At 39.1% G+C, this 22,107-nt stretch overlaps 1 long non-coding RNA gene across 1 annotated transcript in view; it reads right to left on the bottom strand.

Moving 5' to 3' along the window:
- LOC148006597 (uncharacterized) overlaps positions 1–21,584 on the bottom strand; it is a 32,018-nt gene extending 10,434 nt beyond the window's left edge. Inside the window, exon 1 of the long non-coding RNA XR_015684084.1 lies at positions 21,497–21,584. This is a non-coding gene — a long non-coding RNA (uncharacterized LOC148006597). The remainder of the gene's footprint in view (positions 1–21,496) is intronic.
- Between the last annotated feature and the right edge of the window lie 523 nt (positions 21,585–22,107).

Below are 22,107 nucleotides of genomic sequence, written 5' to 3'. Positions count from 1 at the left end.
TATCAACAGAAAAGGCAGTAATACACATCCAAAATGTTTTATACCTGGTTGAGAAATTTTATGTAATTGAAGGGAAATATTATTACAATTTTAAGAAAGTAGGAGGACGATCATATCTTACAGCTTCAAAAGATTATGAATATAATGTTTCCCCTGAAAACTAATCTTCTGTAACAGAATGTCATAGATTCCCTTCAGTGTCCTTTTAGACTAATGAGATTAATAATACACTGAATATTTTATTCTTGTATAAAGAATTCTTAAGCTGCAAAACACTACCCCACTGACTATAACTATGGATTTATCTAGAGGATGACTTTTCTGATGATTTTTCAGAATAATGCTGTATGCAATGATTTACCAAATGCTTCTTGATAGGAATCCAGTCCAGTAAGTGTCATGTATTTGTGGATAACTGTGCCTTTTACTCATTAATTACATTGGTAGGGTTGCTCTCCAATGTGGTTATTTTCTTTTTTTTTTTCCTTTTCTTTTTTTCCGAGCTGGGGACTGAACCCAGGGCCTTGAGCTAAATCCCCAACCCCAGTTATTTTCTTATTTATTGAAAAATTCCTGATAAGCAAATATTGGGTGTAATGGAATTTGGTTAATACCCGCTTCTCCCTGGCAACAGCTGTACAAGTTTTCCAATCAGAACCAGCTGAGGATAGGCATTCTCAGTGTCTCAAATGCAGAAATCTTGTGCCATTTTGGGACTTATTTAACACAAGCAGCATTGGAACCAATCCACATTTCTCTCATTTTGTCCATTAAATAGGCCTTTTATCTCAGACATACATTGAAGATTGTTGTAATACTTATATCTATAAGGTCTGATGTACACTAACCACATCCAGTTCATCAGTTTTGTCAATAGAGTTGGGACACTATTCTGGCATCTATCCTCGCTTAAAGAGTTTACAATTTTATGCCTGAATTTTGTTTTTATATTAATTTGCATTACCTTGTGAAAATCCATCCTTGCAAATCTACATCATCTTACTTCAGTGTCTGCTCTACACTGTTCCACCTTACCCACTCCTATGGATATTTTTGTTCCCCTTTTTAAGAAGTAGTGTAGCATCCCGACTTAGGTTATCCTTCTTCTAGAGTTTCATGTGGTTCATGGATTGCATCTTGAGGTATTTGAGCTTAGGGACGAATATCCACTTATCATTGAGTGCATACGATATGTTTCTTTTTCTGTGATTGGGCTACCTCTTTCAGGTTGCTATTTTCTAGTTCATTCCATTTGCCTATGAATTTCATGAAATCATTGTTTTTAACAGCTGAGGAGTACTCCACTGTGTAGATGCACCTTATTTTCTGTTTCCATTCCTCTGTTCAAGTGCATCTGGGTTCTTTCCAGCTTCTGGCTCTTATAATTAAGGCTGCTGTGAACATAGTGTAGCATGTGTTTTTGTTGTATGTTCGAACACTTTTGGGTATATGCCCAGGAGAGGTATAGCTTTGTCCTCAGGTAGTGCAATGTCCAATTTTCTGAGGAACCTACAGACTGATTTCCTGAGAGGTTGTACCAGTTTGCAAGCCTACCAACAATGGAGAAGTGTTTGAGCTAATTTTATACCCAGCTATTTTGTTGAAGTTTTTTTTATCAGGCTTAGTAGTTCTCTTGTGGAACTTTTGGGGTCACTTAAGTATATTATAATATTATCTGCAAATAGTGATATTTAAACATTTTCCTTTCCAATTTGTATTCATTTGAAGTCTTTTTGTTTTCTGATTGCACTGGCTATGACTTTGCGAACAATATTGAATAAGTAGGGAGAGATTAGAGAGCTTTGTATAGTCCTTGGGTTTAGTGTGATCATGTGTTTTTTATCTTTGAGTTTGTTTCTATAGTGGATTATGTTCATGGATTTCCATATTTTGAACCATTGCTGCATACCTGGGATGAAGCCTACTTGATCATGGAGGATGATGGTTTTGATGTGTTCTTGGATTCGGTTTGCAAGAATTGTATTGAGTACTTTTGCATCAATATTCATAGGGGAAATTGGTCTGAAATTCTCTTTCTTTGTTGGGTCTTTGTGTGGTTTAAGTACAAGAGTAATTGTGGCTTCATGGAAGTAATTTGGTTGTGCTCGTCTGTTTCCATTTTGTGAAATAGTTTGGACAGTATTGTCCATTTCCACCAGATTTTCAAGTTTTTTTGAATGTAGGCTTTGTAGAAGGATCAGATGACTTTTTTGAATTTTCACAGATTCTGTACTTATGACTCTCTTTTCATTTCTGATTTTCATAATTTGCACATGCTCTCTGTACCCTCTGGTTATTCTGGCTAAGGGTTTATCTATCCTGTTGGGGGGATTGCCAGACCCACAGAACTGAGGACACTCCTGAGAAATCAGTGGAGACTACTCTCTGCCCACATTGCCAAACCAAAAGGAAAATGCCTAGTGCCACCAGTGTCCCCTTCACACAGTGACCTCGGAGCAATCAGGGGTAGGACCCTTCAGGTTATTGCCCTTGCTGAGACCTGAAAGCCAGACGCCAGGACTGCCTACATGCCTCAATGTAGAGGTAAGACCACCTTTTCTACAAGTGACCTGCCTGGTTGACTAAGTACACAGAAAGGCAGAAGTGCTCTGGAACAGGACACTTCTGGTTTCTGGCTGTGTCTGGAAATGCTCTGATCCCATTCAACTGCTCCCTGCTCCCAATCCTTTGGGAGATAGAGCTGAACACCCAGAAGTGCAGATAATCTTGAGACTGCAGGACAGATTGCCACTTCTGCCCACCTCTACAATATTTCTGGCCCACAAGGAAACTGCATAATACCTCTGGACAGCAGAATATAGGAGCAGTCAGGTGTGTGAACCCACAGTGAAGGTCTGCATCTGGAACTGAACTGAAGTGGTCAAAGAGCTCCACACACACAAAACTCGTGAGGGGTGGCGACGGAGCTGGACCCTCAGAATTGTGGACACTCCTAAGAAATCAGAGGAGACTACTCTGTGCCAAAATTTCCGAGGATATTTCCGAGGAAATCAGAGGAAAATACCTAGTGCCATCTGTGCCACTGCACCCAGGGAATTAAGAGAATCAGGGTCAGGACATATTCAGTTCCTGTCCTCTCAGGGGGTTGATAGCCAAACTCTACAGATGCATCTAAGGACAACCCTATAAGGAATCTGCAAACTACCTGTCACTATTGTTCATGTTTGAAAGGCATAGTCAGAGGTACTAATAAGCTTGTACAACTCATTTGGGTCTCAGGACAGTAGTAGCTCCTCTACTGGGGGAATCACAGAGCGAATGACTCAAACATCTGAGTCCTCCAAGCTCTGCAGTTCCATCATGAGTACAGACAGAGCCCCAGTCCATGACGTTGGCATTTAATAGAATGTTCCAGTCTCCCAGAGCACTTGTTACCCTTTTCCATGGCACAGTGTGCATTCTTTGCACATTCAATTATACGTGCACTGAATAAAATAAAAGATATCACTGCTCCTAGGCATGTTGGATTAGAGAGTTTACTATACACAAAAGAGAGAACACAGATAGATCTTTTAGTTTCTGGGACAACCAAGAATAGACATGACCTTGAAACTTGTGGAGAGTGGAAGGAGGGGAGAGGCAAGTACCAGACAAAGAGGTTAGAATAATAATCATAAATGAGAAAGCCCAGTTATCAAATGGTTGGAAATGTAAGGGAGAGAATGACATCCCTACTCTTGAGCTAGAGGATGAGGTATGCCAGCAATATGTTGTGACAGGTAGGGACTGAGTTCTGATGAGAAAATCAGAAAGCCAGGTTTGCTTTGTTTTGATCAATAATTCCCTTCTACTGCAGCAACTATTCCCAGGCTTTCAGACTTAACCCCAGAAAGAAAGTAAAAGAAAGAAATGATTTAATTTTACTCTCAAAATTTTTTTTAAAACTTAAAACAGACTGTATGGTCCAATATTTTTCAGGGACTAAGTATGTACTAGAACACACCAACTATTGTAATTTTTCTCTTATATTCTGTATTTTCAAAGAGAAGATATAATTATTCTGTTAGACTCAGCCACACCAGTTTGTCTAGATCTATTTTTGAACTAGGGAAAACACAGAAATTTGGTTTCTATATATCAGTTCAGTTCCTCATTCAGGATCATCATTGGTCTGCTCTGTACAATGCCCCAAGGTGGCCGGTATGGAAATTTACTGATTTTCTAAAATGGATTTCTTGCCTACTCATGGTTAATGCCAACAACTACCAGAGCATAATGGTTTCACCTTCCTTCTTCCTCCCCTTTTTCTGGGCTGTGATTATACCTGATTGAAAGTTGGTCAGTGAATTCAGTTCTTACACAGCTTCCTCTTAATTCATACTCCCATCAATCCTAATATAGGGACGTAGAACTACACTCATTCACATGGTCTTTTTCTCCTTATTGTCCAGACAGAGCGCAGCTTGAAAGGAATTGCATGACAGTCCTCTGACCACTGGTCAGCAGAGACAGGATTAGGTGTTCAAATCAATCTCGATTATGATATTAGGAAAGCCTGAGCTGATATCCTAAATCCTATTTAAATTGGGAAGATACATTGTAATGATTATACCAAGAATCTCCTCTTTCAAGTTTGTAAGTTGTGTACACAATTCTCATCACATATTCTCTGTCTTGTAATGCTGATCAAGGAATCCTGAATAAGTGATTGGGCAGAAACAGAGACCAGGATGGGAATTCCAGTAGGAAGAGGAAGGAGAGGTGGGGAGCAGATGTGCTGTGTGGACAAATGAAATTGATATATGAAAACATGGTCAGAAGAGTCAAGCCAATAATTTTAAATAAGTACCACAGGATAGGGTTTGGAGTTAGCCAGGTCAGCATAGGAGGTCAGCATAGGTCCTTTGATTGCTTAATCACAGGAGAAGCATGGGACTGGAATTACAGCAAAACCATTTGTATGGATGGAACATTAATTTTTGGCAACAATATAAATTATTGTTAGCTCTAACTTAGCCCACCAGCCATTTTTTAATTCAAAATTATTTTATCCTTCTTAATGGATGTGTGCTACATCAGTTGTTCCATTTATTCCTAGGACCATCATGTCCCAAAACTTTTCCCATCAATTTCTGATTACTTTTAACTATGTATGAAAAAGTATGTTCACATACATGAATAAAGCATGATGAGTCCATTTCAGTTGATGTGTGCATATGGTTTCAGGACTGACCAAACTGCACTGATTGCACTGAATGGCCACAGAGGGAAGTCAGGTTTTTCTGAGTCTAATTTTCCCACCTGCAGGAGAGTTCAACTCTTTATTGAGCACCAATTTATTTATTTATTGAGCGGTTCAAAAAAAATTCTCTATGTAGTTCATGCCATGCAGATAATAAACCCAGCCTTTTATTTTACATATCAATCCAGGCATTTACTCAAACTTTCCTTGTGATTATCTTAAGAATGAGCATCCGGTGACCACAGGCCTTTAATTTTTTAGTAGACAACAAGGACACATTTTCTGTTAACCTTGCAAAAGTAGTTAACAGAGATCTGTCTCTGTTAAGAGCATATGTTTAGAGAGCTTGGTGGGAATGTCCTGAAATTACCATTTCAAAACTCCTGAGTCCTGGGCTTAAAATGCTGTGTCCTACAAGGGAACCTGAAAATATTCTTTGTTAATTACTGTGTTCGGACAGTAACTGCAATCTTTTGAATAAATAATACAAGGTATATTCTCTCTCTCTCTCTCTCTCTCTCTCTCTCTCCCTATCTATCTATATGTGTATATATATATGTATAAATTATGTATTACATATATTATATCTCTACATCTTTCTATCTATTCATCTATCTTTCTGTAATTAAGGTCTAACTTTATTCAGTCGGTAGGATGGTTGCAAACTTAGATTGTAGCCAGGCGAAGGGGGTCTTTCTCTGGGAATTTAAAAGAGATTTTTCAAACAACCAGGAAGGTAAGTCACTTTGTAAACTTATCTTTAATCATTTTTTACAGTCCAGTCCTTATTCCCCTACTTTTTGGCGTCCAAGAGTTCCTAATCTCATTCCTCCTACCCCGTCTCCAAGAGGATGTCCCCAAACAGACACATACACAATATCCCACGAGCTTGTCCCACTCCCATGGATATCAAGGTTCTCAAGGGTTAGGTCTGTCTTCTTTGACTGAGTCCAGACCATTCAGTCCTTTGCTGTACTTACGTTGGGAGTCCCAGGCCAGCCAGCAGACGCTGCCTCTTTGGTGGTTTAGAGCTAAGGAGATCTCAGGGGTCCAGGTTTGTTGAGACTCCTGGTCTTCCTATGATTACACTTCTTCCTCAATGCACTCAAGCCTTAACCTAATTCAACCACAGGGGCTCCCTTCTTTATACTTTGGTTGGGCATAATATTTGCTTCTGTCTCAGTCAGCTGTTTGCTGGGCCTCTCGTAGGGCAGCCATGCTAATACTCTGTCTTTAAGCACACTATACCATCTGTAATAATGTCAGGCCTTAGAGCCTCCCCTTTATCTGGATGACAATTTGGGTATATCACTGGACCTCTTGTCCCTCATGCTCTTCTCCATTTTTGTCTCTGCAGTTTGTTTAGACAGGAAGAATTCCAAGGCAGAGTCTATGACTTTGGGTATGGCAACCACATCCCTCCACTTGATGCCCTGTCTTTCTGCTGGAGGTAGATTCAACAAGTTCCCTCTCTCCACTGTTGGGCATTTTATATATGATCTATCTCTTTGAGTCTTCAGATTCTATCATGTACAGCAGGTCTAGAGTGTTACTTCACGGTCCACCTAACCCCTGAATCTATTCATATGCTGGCTCATGGGGCTTCACTTCTGGTCCCCCTAAGATGTTCATTTTCCCCATTTCCTCTGCCACAACCCCGTCCCTCTCCCACCCACTTTCCTCCATCCCACTGCCCTCTGCATTCTTCTCCCTCCATAGTGAGTTTCTGGATGGTTTGGGTGGTCTGTTTGTTTGATATTTTTATTCTTCCTATGAGGTTGTAAACCACTTCCTTAATTCCTTTCCCTAACTTCTTCATTAGCGTCCATGTGTCCATTCCAATGTTTTGCTATGTCTATCACATTGATATTTGTCTGACTCCTGCAGAGCATCTCAGGGGGCATCTGTACCAGGCTCCTGTCAATAAGCACTTTTGGCATCCACAACAGTGTCTGAATTTGGTGTCAGCAGATGGGATGGATTCTAAGGTGGGCCTTTCCTTCTGTTTCTGCTCCACTCTTTGTCCCTGCATTTCCTTTTGACATGAGGAAGTCTCAATTACTATTTTGAGGTGGGATGATGTCCCCATCCCTCAACTGGAGGCCATGCCTAGCAACTAGATATGGTGTCTGCAGGACCTCTTTCCACTTCTATGGTCATTTCGATAATATCCTCGCTGTTATATCCTAGGAAGCTCTTAGGTCCTTGGCAACTGGAAATTTCTGGTGGAAATGCTGTGTTACCCCTCCCCTACTTTTACATACCTACTTTCAAATTCCTGACACTCTAACTTTTCCCTCATTTTCTCCCAATCTGAACTGGCCCAATTTTGTTTTTTACCAGGTCCCAGATCCCTCTCTCCCTCTACTTCCTAGAGAATGTTCTCTTCTACCTACTGAGTAGGAATGTGGCTTTCACACTTAGGGGTGATCTTCTTCCTTCTTGGATTTCATATAGTCTGAGAGCTGCACTGTTGGTACTTTCAGCTTCTTGTTGGCAGATATGCACTTATCTGTGATTATATGCCATGTGAGTTAATTTGTGACTGGGTTACCTCACTCAGGATACTGTCTTCTACTTCCATCCATTTGCTTAAGAATTTCAAGAAGTTATTGTCTTTCATTCCATTCTCTAACTCTTTTTTGGCCATTCAATATTCCTCAGTTGAAAATGGTTTCCTTAGCACTGTAACCCATTTTTAATAGGGTTATTTGACTCCTTGGAATAATTTCTTGAATATTTTTATATATTGAATATTAGCCCTCTATCAGGTGTATGATTGCCAAAGATCTTTCCCCAATCTGTTGTTTGCTATTTTGTCCTAATGACAATATATTTTGCCCTACAAACAAAACTTACACAAAACATTTCCACAAATCCATCCCTACAAATGAAAATATATGGAAAACTTCAACACATATAGGGAGATTACGCCCTTGACAAAGCAAGTAATTAATCCTCTTTCAACTATCCAAAAAGAAGATAGTCACACAAACCAAATTCCACCTCTACAAACAGAAATATTAAAATATTAGGAAACAACTAACATTGTTCCCTAATATAACTCAACATCAATGAACTCAATTCCCTAATGAAACCACATCAAATAAGAGACTGGATACATGGGGCTGGGGATTTAGCTCAGTGGTAGAGCGCTTACCTAGGAAGCGCAAGGCCCTGGGTTCGGTCCCCAGCTCCGAAAAAAAGAACCAAAAAAAAAAAAAAAAAAAAAAAGAGAGACTGGATACATAAATAGGACCTAGGATTTTGCTGCATACAGGGAGCATACTTCTGTGATAATGACAGAAACTTCTGAGAATAAAAGTCTGGGAATATTTTTGGGACCAAGCATATGGTACCAAGAAATAAGACAGAATAACCATTCTAATATTGAATAAAATAAACTTTCAAACAGAAGTTATCAAAAAAGATGATGAACACCCTTGCCCACATCCCTGAACCAAGAGGAAAGTGTAGAGGGCCTCTGGGAACAGGGAGATAGGGGCACTCAATGTGCAGGTCCCAATAGGGGCCAGACACCTTGCGGATCTGAAGGGACCCGGTCAAACGGCTCCCTGCACACAAATCCAGTGGGAGGAAGAGCTAAACCTTCAGAGGGGCAGACATGCCTGGGAAGCCAGAAGAGACTACATGATGACCGCATTTCTGACTCTAGAAGAAAACGCTTATCGCCATCTGGCACCCCTGTGCACAGGGACCCGAGAAATGGCGGGGTAGGCCCTTCTGGTTGATGCCCTCACAGAGAGCTAAAACGCAGCCCACAAGGAGCGATTTGAGGCCTGAGACCAGAGGTAAGAACAATGTTTCTGCTCCAAGTGACCTGCCTAGTGGACTCAGGACACACGCCCACAGGAACAACTGACGACCAGTAGACAGGAACAACTACACGCCTGAAAGCAGAGCACTCTGTTCCCATAATTCGCAGAAAAAGAACAGGAAAACAGGTCTTCAGCACACCTGACACACAGGCCTATAGGACGGTCTAACCACTGTCAGAAATAGCAGAATAAGGTAACATCAGATGCAATGTGATGACAAGAGGCAAGTGCAAGAAACCAAGCAACAGAAACCAAGACTACATCACATCATCGGAGCCCAATTCTGCCACCTAAGAAAACACTGAATATCCAAACACACCAGAAAAGCAAGATCTCGAAAAAATCACATTTGTTCATGATGGTGGAGGACTTCAAGAAAGACATAAAGAAATCCCTTAGAGAAATGCAGGAAAACACAAATAAACAAGCAGAAGCCTATAGAGAGGAAATGCAAAAAATCCTGAAAGAATTACAGGAAAACACAATCACATGGGTGAAGGAATTAAAAATGGAAATAGAAGCAATAATGAAAGCACAGAGGGAGAGAACCCTGGATATAGAAAACAGAGGAAGTGACAAGGAGCCGTACATACAAGCATTACCAACAGAATGCAATAGATAGAATAGAGAATCTCAGGAGCAGAAGATTCCATAGAAATCATCAACACAACTGTCAAAGATGATGTAAAGCAGAAAAAAATACTGGCCCAAAACATACAGGAAATCCAGGACATAATGAGAAGATCAAACCTAAGGATACTAGGTATAGAAGAGAGTGAAGATTCTCAGCTCAAAGGATCAGTAAAGATCTTCAACAAAATCATAGAAGAAAACTTCCCTAACCTAAAGAAAGGGATGCCCATAAACATACAATAAGCCTACAGAACTCCAAATAGATTGGAGCAGAAATGAAACTTCTCCCGTCACATAACAGTCAAAACCCCAAATGCACAAACAAAGAAAGAATATTGAAAGCAGTAATGGAAAAAGGTCAAGTAATATATAAAGGCACACCTATCAGAATCACACCAGACTTCTCACTAGAGACTATGAAATCCAGAAGATCCTGGACAGATGTAATATGGACCCTAAGAGAACACAAATGCCAGCCCAGATTACTGTATCCAGCAAAACTCCCAATTAACATAGATGGAGAAACCAAGATATTCCATGACAAAACCAAATTTACACAATATCTTTCTACAAATCCAGCCCTACAAAGAACAATGAATGGTAAACTCAACACAAGGACAACCTACAACGCAAGCAACACCCTAGAAAAATGAAGAAATTAATAGTCTTGCAACAAAACAAAGAGAAGACAAGCACAAAAACATAATGTCACATCCAAATACGAAGATAACAGGAAGCAACAATCACTATTACTTAATATCTCTCAACATCAATGGACTCAATTCCCCAATAAAAAGACAAAGATTAACAAACTGGATAGGCAATGAGGACCCAGCATTCTGCTGCCTACAGGAAACACATCTCATAGACAAAGACAGACACTACCTCAGAATGAAAGGCTGGAAAACAACTTTCCGATCAAATGGTCTGAAGAAGCAAGCTGGAGTAGCCATTCTAATATTGAATAAAATCGATTTTCAACCAAAAGTCATCAAAAAGCATAAGGAAGGATACTTTATATTCATCAAAGGGAAAATTCACCAAAATGAACTCTCAATCCTAAATATCTACGGTCCAAATACAAGGGCACTTACATACATAAATGAAACCTTACTGAAGCTCAAATCAGACATTGCACCTCACACAATAATAGTAGGAGATTTCAACATTCTATTCTCATCAATGGAAAGATCATGGAAACAGAAATTAAACAGAGACAAAGACAGACTAAGAGAAGTCATGAACCAAATGGACTTAACAGATATTTATAGAACATTGTATCCTAAAACAAAAGGATATAACTTCTTCTCAGCACCACATTGTACATTCTCCAAAACTGACCCTATCAAACAGGCCTCAACAGATACAGAAAGATAGAAATAATCCCATGCGTGCTATCAGACGAGCATGGGACAAAGCTGCTATTCAATTACCATAAGGAAAGAATGCCCACATATACATGGAAGTTGAGCAATGCTCTACTCAATGATAACCTGATCAAAGAAGAAATAAAGAAAGAAATTAAAGACTTCTTAAAATTTAATGAAAACGAAGGTACAACATTACCATATGGGACACATTGAAATCTGTGCTAAGAGGAAAACTTATAGTTCTAAGTGCCTGCTGAAGGAAACAGGAGAGAGTATATATCAGCAGCTTGACAGCACACCTAAAAGCTCTAGAACAAAAAGAAGCAAATGCACCCAAGAGGAATTAAACTCAGAGCTGAAATCAACCAAGTAGAAACAAAAAGGACTATACAAAGAATCAACAGAAACAAAAGCTGTTTTTTTGAGAAAGTCAAAAAGATAGATACACCCTTAGCTAGACTAACCAGAGGATACAGAGAGTGTTTCCAATTTAACAAAATCAGAAATGAAAAGGGAGTCGTAACTACAGAATCAGAGGAAATTCAAAGAGTCATCAGATCCTACTACAAAAGCCTATATTCAGGGTTGGGGATTTAGCTCAGTGGTAGAGCACTTGCCTAGCAAGCGCAAGGCCCTGGGTTCGGTACCTAGCTCTGAAAGAAAAAAAAAAAGAAAACAACAACAACAACAACAACAACAAAAGCCTATATTCAACAAAGCTTGAAAATCTGGAGGAAATGGACAATTTCCTAGACAGATATCAGGTACACAAGATAAACCAGGAACAGATAAACCACTGAAACAAGCCAATGTCTCCTAGACACTGAACCTGTCATTAAAAGTCTCCCAACCAAACAGATCCCAGGTCCAGATGGGTTCAGTGCAGAATTCTATCAGACATTAATAGAAGACCTCATACCAATATTAGCAAAAATATTCCACACAATTGAAACAAATGGAGAGCTACCGAATTCCTTCTATGAAGCAACAATTACTCTTATACCTAAACCACACAAAGAAACAAAGAAATAGAAATTCAGACCAATTTCCCTTATGAATATCAACACGAAAATAATCAAAACATTCTTGCAAACCGAATCCAAGACCACATAAAAACAATCATCCATCATGATCAAGTAGGCTTCATCCTAGGGATGCAGGGATGGCTTAATATACATAAAACCATCAACGTACTCTACTATGTAAACAAACTGAAAGATAAAAACCACATGATCATTTCATTAGACACTGAGAAAGCATTTGACAAAATTCAACACCCCTTCATGATAAAAGTCCTGGAAAGAAAAGGAATTCAAGGCCCATACCTAAACATAGTAAAAGCCATATACAACAAACCAGTAGCTAACATTAAACTAAATGGAGAGAAACTTGAAGAAATCCCACTAAAATCAGGGACTAGAAAAGGCTGCCCACCCTCTCCCTACTTATTCAATATAGTTCTCCAAGTTCTAGCCAGAGCAGCCAGACAACAAAAGGAGATCAAGGGGATACAGTTTGGAAAAGAAGAAGTCAAAATATCACTATTTCTAGATGATATGATAGTATATTTAAGCGATGCGAAAAGTTCCACCAGGGAACGAGTAAACCTGATAAACACCTTCAGCAAAGTGTCTGGGTATAAAATTAACTCAAATAAATCATTGCCTTCCTCTACACAAAAGAAAAACAAGCCGAGAAAGAAATTAGAGAAATGACACCCTTCATAATACCCCCAAATGATATAAAATGCTTTGATGTGAATTTAACCAAGCAAGTTAAAGATCTGTATGATAAGAACTTCAATCCTCTGAAGAAAGAAAATGAAGAAAAATTGAAGATCTCTGAAGATGGGAAGATCTCCCATGCTCATGGATTGGCAGGATTAATATAGTAAAAATGGACATTTTAGCAAAGGCAATCTGCAGATTCGATGCAATTGCCATCAAAATTCCAACCCAATACTTCATAGAGTTAGACAGAATAAATTGCAAATTCATCTGGAATAAGAATAAACCCAGGATAACTAAAACTATCCTCAACAATAAAAGGACTTCCGGGGAATCACTATCCCTGAGCTCAAGCAGTATTACAGAGCAATAGAGAGAAAAACTGTATGGTATTGGTACAGGGACAGGAATATGGCCCAGTGGAATATAATTGAAGACCAAGACATAAACCCACACACCTATGGTCACTGTTTTTTTGACCTAGGAGCCAAAAGCATCCAATGGAAAACAGATAGCATTTTCAGCAAATGGTGCTGGTTCAACTGGAGGTAAGACCCAAGACTAGAGGTAAGAACAACTTTTCTACTCCAAGTAACCTGCCTGGTGGACTCATGACACACGCCCACAGGAACAGCTGAAAGCCAGTGGACAGGAAAGACTACACTCCTCAAAGCAGAACACTCTGTTACCATCACTGGCTGAAAGAAAACAGGAAAACAGCGCTCTTAACACACAGGCCTATATGATGGGTCAAGTCACTCTCTAAAATAGCAGAATAACTTAACACCAGAGACATGCGTATGTTGACAGGCAACTGCAGGGACCCAAGTAACAGAAATCAAGAATACATGGCATCATGGGAGCCCAATCCTCCCACCAAAGAAAACACTGAATATCCAAACACACCAGAAAAGCAAGATGTAGACTTAAAATCACATTTTATTACGATGATGGAGGACTTCAAGAAAGACATAAAGAACTGCCTTAGAGAAATGCAGGAAAACACAAATAAACAAGTAGAAGCCCTTAGAGAGGAAAAACAAAAATCCATGAAAGAATGACAGGAAAACACAATCAAATAGGTGAAGTAACTGAAAATGGAAATAGAAAAAAATGAAGAAAGCACAAAGGGAGACAATCCTGGACATAAAAAAAAAAAAAAAAAGAAAACAAAAAACAAAAACAAAGGAAGAGACAAGGAGCTGTAGATACAAGCATAAAACAGAAAACAAGAAAAAGAAGACAGCATTTCAGGAGCAGAAGATTCCATAGAAATCATTCACACAACTGTCAAAGATAATGTAAAATGGAAAGAGCTACTGGCCCAAAATATACTGGAAATCCAGGACACAAAGAGAAGATCAAACCTAAGCATAAAAGGTATAGAAGGGAGTGAAGACTCCCAGCTCAAAGGACCAGTAAATACCTTGAACAAAATCATAGAAGAAAACTTCACTAACCTAAAAAAAGAGATGCCCATAAACATAAAAGAAGCCTACAGAACTCCAAACAGTTTGGACCAGAAAAGAAACTCCTCCCGTTACATAATAGTCAAACCACCAAAAGCACAAAACAAAGAAAGAATATTAAAAGCAGTAAGGCAAACAGGTTAAGTAACGTATAAAGGCAGACCTATCAGAATTACACCAGACTTCTCACCAGAGACTATGAAACCCAGAAGATCCGGGACAGATCTCATACAGACCCTAATAGAACACAAGTGCCAGTCCAGGTTACTGTACCCAGCAAAACTCTCAATTAACATGGATGGAGAAACCAAGATATTCTATGAGAAAATCAAATTCACACCATATCTTTTTACAAATCGAGCCATACAAAGGATAAAAAATGGTAAAGCCCAATACAAGGAGGCAACCTACACCCTAGAAAAAGCAAGAAACTAATCGTCTTGCAACAAAAAAAAAGAGAAGACAAGTACACGAACATGATCTCACATTCAAATATGAATATATCAGGTAGCAACAATAACTATTCCTTAATACCTTTCAACATCAATGGACTCAATTCCCCAATAAAAAGACACAGACTAAGAAACTGGATATGTAATGAGGATCCAGCACTTTGATGCCTACAGGAAACACACCTCAGAAACAAAGACAGACACTACCTCAGTGTAAAAGTCTGGAAAACAACTTTCCAAGGAAATGGTCTGAAGAAGCAGGCTGGAGTAGCCATTCTAATATCGAATATAATCAATTTTCAAGCAAAAGTTTCAAAAAAGATAAGCAAGGACACTTCATATTCACCAAAGGAAAAATCCACCATGATGAACTCTCAATCCTAAATATCTATGCTCCAAGTACAAGCACACCTTGCACCTCACACAAGAATACTAGGAGATTTCAACACCCCAGTCTCACCAGTGGACAGATCATGGAAAAAGAAATTAAACAGAGACATTGTAGACTAAAAGAAGTCATGAACCAAATGGACTTAAACATATATTTATACAACATTCTACCCTATAAAAAAAAGACATACCTCCTTCTCACCACCTCATGCTAATTTCTCCAAAACTGAATGTATAATCGGGCACAAAACAGGCCTCAACAAATACAGAAAGGTAGAAATAATCCCACGTGTCCTATCAGAACACCACGGCTAAAGCTGGTCTTCAATAACAGCCAGGAAAGAATGCCCACATATGCATGGATGTTGAACAAGGCTCTACTCAATGATAACCTGGTCAAGGAAGAAATAAAGAAAGAAATTAAAGATTTCTTAGAATTTAATAAAAATGAAGGTACAACATACCCAAACTTGTATATAGGACACGATGAAAGCTGTGCTAAGAGAAAAACGAACAGCTCTGAGTGCCTGCAGAAAGAAACAGAATCAGAGGAAATTCAAAAACTCATCAGACGCTACTAAAAAAGCCTATATTCAACAAAACTTGAAAATCTGGACAATTTCCTAGACAGATATCAGGAAACGAGGTTAAATCAGGAACCAATAAACCATTTAAACAACCCCATAACCTGTCAAGTATTAGAAGCAGTCATTAAAGTCTCCCAATGAAAAAAAGCCCAGGTCCAGATGGCTTCAGGGCAGAATTCTATCAGACCTTCCTAGAAGACCTCATACCAATACTATCCAAACTACTCCACAAAACTGAAATAGACGAAGTGCTACCAAATTCCTTCTATGAAAGCAAAATTACTCTTATACCTAAACCACAAAAAGACAAAAAGGAAAGAGAACTTCAGAACGATTTCTGTTATGAATATCAACGCAAAAATACTCAATGAAATTCTGGCAAACTGAATCCAAGAGCACATGAAAACACTCATCCAACACGATCAAGTAGGCTTCTTGCCAGATATGCACGGATTGTTTAATATACGTAAAACCATCAACATAGTCCACTATATAAACAAACTGAAAGATAAAAATTACATGATCATTTTATCAGATGCTGAGAAAACAGTTGACAAAATTCGACACCCTTCATGATAAAAGTCCAGGAAAGAAAAGGAATTTTAGGCCCATATAGAAACATAGTGAAAGCTATATAAAGCAAACCGGTAGCTAACATTAAACTAAATGGAGAGAAACTTGAAGCAATCCCACTAAAATCAGGGACTAGACAAGGCTGCCCACTCTGTTCCTACTTTATTGAATATAGTTCTCGAAGTCCTAGCCAGAGCAATTAGACAGCGAAAGGAGATCAATGTGATACACATTGGAAAGGAAGAAATCAAAATATCACTATTTGAGTGATCCCCAAGCTCCACCAGAGAACTACTAAAACTGATAAACACCTTCAGCAAAATGGCTGGGTACAAAATTTACTCAAATAAATGAGAAGCCTTCCTCTACACAAAAGAGAAACAAGGCAAGAAAGAAATTAGGGAAAAAGACACCTTTCATAATAGGCCCAAATAATATAAGATGCCTTGATGTGACTTTAACCAAGCAGGTGAAAGATCTGTATGAAAAGAACTTCAAGCCTCTAAAGAAATTGAAGAAGATCTCAGAATATGGAAAGATCTCCTATGCTCATGGATTGGCAGGATAAATATAGTAAAAATGGCCATTTTACCAAAAGCGATCTACAGATTCAATGCAATTCCCATCAAAATTCCAATCCAATTCTTCAGAGTTAGACAGAACAATTTGTAAATTCATCTGGAATAAGAAAAAACCCAGGACACCTAAAACTATCCTCAACAATAAAAGGACTTCTGGGGTAATCACTATCCCTGAACTCAAGCAGTATTACAGATCAGTAGTGATAAAAACTGTATGGTATTGGTAAAGAGACAGGCAGATAGACCAGTAGAATAGAACTGAAGACACAGAAAGGAGCCCACACACCTATGGTCACTTGATTTTTGATAACGGAGCCAAAACAATCCAATGGAAAAAAGATAGCCTTTTCAGCACATGGTGCTGGTACAATTGGAGGTCAGCCTGTAGAAGAATGCAGATTGATCTATTCTTCTCACCCTGTAGAAAACTTAAGTCCAAGTGGATCAAGGACCTCCACAGCAAACCAGATACACTCAAACTAATAGAAGAAAAAGCGGGGAAGAGTCTCTAACACAGGGGCACTGGAGAAAATTTCCTGAACAAAAGACCAAAGGCTTATGCTCTAAGATCAAGAATTGACAAATGGGATCGCATAAAACTGCAAAACTTCTGTAAGGCAAAGGACACTGCTGTTAGGACAAAACAGCAATCAACAGATTGGGAAAAGATCTTTACCAATCCTACAACAGATAGAGGGCTTATATCCAAAATGTGCAAAGAACTCATGAAGTTAAACAGCAGGGAGACAAAGAACCCTATTAAAAATGGGTTCAGAGCTAAACAAAGAATTCACAGTTGAGGAATGCAGAATGGCTGAGAAGCACCTAAAGAAATGTTCAACAGCTTTAGTCATAAGGGAAATGCAAATCAAAACAACCCTGAGATTCCCCCTTGCACCTGTCAGAATGGCTAAGATCAAAAACTCCGGAGACAGCAGATGTTGGCGAGGATGTGGAGAAAGAGGAACACTCCTCCATTGTTGGTGGGATTGTAGACTTGTACAACCACTTTGGAAATCAGTCTGGAGGTTCCCCAGAAAATTGCACACTGCACTACCTGAGGACCCAGCTATACCTCTCTTGGGCATATTCCCAAAAAAATGCTCCAACTATAACAAAGAAACATGCTCCACTATGTTCATAGCAGCTTTATTTATAATAGCCAGAAGCTGTACAGAATCCAGGTGCCCTTGAAGAGAGGAATGGGTACAGAAAATATGGTCAATCTACACAATGGAATATTACTCAGCTATCAAAAACAATGACTTTATGAGATTCATAGGCAAATGGATGGCACTCGAAAATGTCACCCTGAGTGAGGTAACCCAATCACAGAAAAACACACATGGTATGCACTCATTGATAAGTGGTTACTAGCCCAAATTCCCAAACTAACATAGATGCATAAAACACATGAAACTCAAAAGGATGATCAAAATGCAGATGCTTCAGGCTTATCTGTGACAGCCAAGAATAGACATGACCTTGAAACTTGTTGAGACAGGAAGCAGGGAAGAAACAAGACCCACACCAAGGAAGGGGTCAGAAAGATAATGATAAAAGAGAAAGATCAGTTACAAAATGCTTGGATTACATAAGGAATTGAAGCTGGGAGAATGGCTCCTAACCCTTGGGGTAGAGGAGGAGGTATGCCAGCAATATGCTGTGACAGTTAGGGAGTGAGATCTGATTAGAGAATCAGAAGGTCAGGTTTGCACTGACTTGATAAATAGTGCTCCCAAGTCATTTGTCCCCGGGATTCAGACTTAATACTACGGAAAAGGAGAAGAACGAAATTAATTAATTACATTCTCAAATACAATTTGTAAAATTCAAAACACACTGGATGGTCCGATATTTATCAAGGACTGAAGTGTGCACTAGAGCGCACCAAGTATTATATCTTTTCTCTAACATTGTGTATTTTCAAAGAGGAATAATAACTTTCCTGGTGAGGCACAGCCACACTTTGTCTAGATCTTCTTTTTTTCGAACTAGTGGAAATACAGAAATTTGGTACATACATATAAACTCAGTTTCGCTTTTATGTTCACCTTTGCTCTGATCTGGAAAACGGCCCAAGATGACCAGTCTGGAAATTTACTGATTGTATAAAATTACTTGCCTACTCATGGTTAATGAGAACAAGTTCCAAAGCAGAAATGCTTCACCTTCTTTATTCCTCCTCCTTTTTTTGGGCTGTGATTATACCAGCCCCAAAGTTGGCAGAGAAGTAAATTCTTAACCACACAGGTTCCTCGTAATTTGTAGTTCTCGCATCCCTAACACAGGGAGGTTAGACAACACTCATTCATGTCTTCTTTTTCTCCTTAATGACAAGATAAACGAGAGCATGAAAAGAGTTGAGGACAGTGTTCTGACCACTGGTCAGTAGAGGCAGGATCAGGTGTTCAAATCAATCTTAACTCTATGACATCAAGAAAGCCTGAGCTACAGAGATGTTGCTCGAAAAAGGAAGATATAAATTCTCTTTAGAAGAAAGAATGAAATTCTTAATTCCTGGGAAACATTACAGAATTCAACCAAGTACTGGAATATAGCATCTGTGCATAAATAATGAAATTTATAAAGTAATAAATAAAACTTACTCTATGCAAAGATAAATACAAGTGACTCTGAAAAACAGCAGGTCCTTCTTCATAGAAGTAATGGCATTAATAAGATAGTTTTGATCCTTGTCCCTATGCGAAATGTTAACTGCTGAGATCTATATCATGACACACCAAGCTATAGATGGTGGCATCTGCTATACAATTTGGGGATGATTTAAGTTTGTAAACAAAGATTCCACATATCTGTATATTACAGGTACTAAAATAGGAATTTATTATCCACTGTCTCAAGCTGATCTTCCAAAATTAAATATCCACCAATCTACTTTTTTATTACATGTATTATTTAATATGTGATGTGAAATTACAAATTTTTCCACCCTGCCTGAATCAGGTACTTCTCCAGATTGGCGACTGCTATAGCAGACTCCCTTCAACTTTGGTTGTTGATCTAGCTATTTCCAGCCCTTTTTCATCTGATAGTTAACCGAATACACAATTCCCCTGGTTCTCATGTGAAGGTAGAAGAAATGGACTGTTCACTATATGGCTCAAATTAGCAAGTATAAAACACAATTTTGCTTCATTCCTTTAACTCAAGAATTTAGGCATTTCCAGCAAAACAATGCAAGGTCATTGCCCTGGGGAACAACTTACCAAGATCAAGGCTACCTGAGTCTTAGGCTAGTCTAAGACTACATTGTCTGAGAATCATTTCTATAAAGAGCAGAAGATACAGCTCTCTCAGAGTTAATATATCCCAGAAAGAAATCACTTCCCATATAATTAAAATATCAACTAACAAGAGTCTTTTTAATGATACCATGAGCTCCGTTCTGTGTAATGCTAAAAGAAGAGCCAGCCAAACAACAGTGTTTTGGATTCCACATATGCTGGCATGGATAATTTTCTATCCAGAAAAGGCCTCAGGTTGTTGAAATACAGTTTAAATAAGGACTGCAAGTCCTACCTAGGCAGCTAGCAGATTTACACAGCAAAGATCCCCAGAATCATTTCTTAAGTGCATGAGAGTCCTGAAATAGTAGTTCCTTTTCCAATGATGGGGTCCTGATTTGAAGGTCCAAGGATGACAAAGCTAGAAAAGGTAGAAGGTAGAATCTGCAGCAGCTGTGGTGGGTAGATCATTCACAAGCTGTGTCTTATACAAAGTGAGCTTTGAAGAGTAGCATCTTTACAACTATTTACAGGAGATAAGTAGAACCAAGTGGAAATTTCTATGAAGCAATCAGTAACTCTCATACAATGGTACAAACTCAGGAGAAGTCTAATAAAACAGTGCTGTACAAAGGGAACCCTAAGTATCCAAAATACGTTCCCAGCCAAGTCCATAGTTGACTTGGAACTAATAATCATATCCACATGGCAGACCAGGCCTCAATGTTCTTTGCGACCCATTAATCTCACCTTGAGCATTTTGTTAGGGTGCTGTTCTTTGATACAATCCTGGGTCTTATCGCTGAGTGTAAACAAGATTTGTCCCCTTTTTTATGGTTTGGAGACAAATATCTGGAAAATCCTGCTAAACAAATATATATAATACTATCCTAATCTTAAAACAGGACTGCTTAGCATACTCCATACCTGTGAGGTGTTTATAAGCAGTCCTATGTCAGCTACATTCTACTTAGTGTCACTTATTATAGCCTAAGCGTTGATAAATCATTACATTCTCAATTCTACTCATGTAGTACACAGCTTATAATTAGAGTACTACATAACACACGAGATATTTCACAGCATCCAAAAATCAACTCAAATGGACCTTATAACTAACTGTTAACTACAAAGGTCAGAACTTTTAGAAGATAGTTTAAAACCCGGCGTTTCAGGGTTGATATCCTGCCAAGTATATTTCTCAACACAAGCGGCCGCCACAAGGATTTCTGAGAAATGCAGGTTTCATAATAAAGTAATTCAGTATCCACCCTCTGGTACAAGAAAACACTGCATCGGACCTCACAAGTGGGTGCATTAGTTATGGCTGCCGCTTTCTGTCCAGCCACTGGGAGGAACCATTACACATGTATCCTTTGCTAAGCAGCTTCTCCTCCTGTTTGTGGACATGATCTTGCACTTACCATGTCGGGCGTTCAGATCTCCTCTCACAACACCCTGAAGAGTGACTCAGCATGTACAAACGGAAGCACTCAGAGGGGCTGAGTTCCCAAAGGAAGTTGCTGACCTTGTACCTGGAAGAGCCACCTCCTCCCCTGACTGCTAACTCCCTCTCGAGGTGCTGATTGGCTAGTGAATTTTGAGTGACATCAGCCTTATCCTTAGGGTTCGAGGGTTTTAGAGACACAGCATAGTGGTTCCAGCCTAGGCCAATGTTTTGCAATACATGCAGATCAGAATTTCAGCAGCACCACCGCTTTTCTTCCAATAGCTTACCTGTGTGTACTCCAGTCAATCTTGCTTGTTCTCTTGTTCGTGGTTTTGTTCCCAGCAGTTAATTCATGCAACCCTGCAAGCAGGAAGGAATGATTTGACCTCTATCTACACTTAGAAGAGTGAGACCCCAGACAGATATCTCAGACTGCAAGTTGATTTAGGTCCACATGTACCCAGATAAACTACTGTTTGAGTAATAGAAGCTGCTGTGAGTTAGAAGCTGTGAGAAATTTTTATTCTGCTTGCCTATAGACACCACTGTAGAATTCAAAAATGTATGCAGTGTTGCAAAGTTTCT

Source organism: Rattus norvegicus, chromosome 3 (assembly GCF_021556685.1).
Source record: "Rattus norvegicus strain SHRSP/BbbUtx chromosome 3, alternate assembly SHRSP_T2T, whole genome shotgun sequence".
Taxonomy (NCBI): Eukaryota; Metazoa; Chordata; class Mammalia; order Rodentia; family Muridae; genus Rattus; species Rattus norvegicus.
Note: the sequence above shows the minus strand (reverse complement) of the source record. Positions and strands in the feature narration are given on the sequence as shown.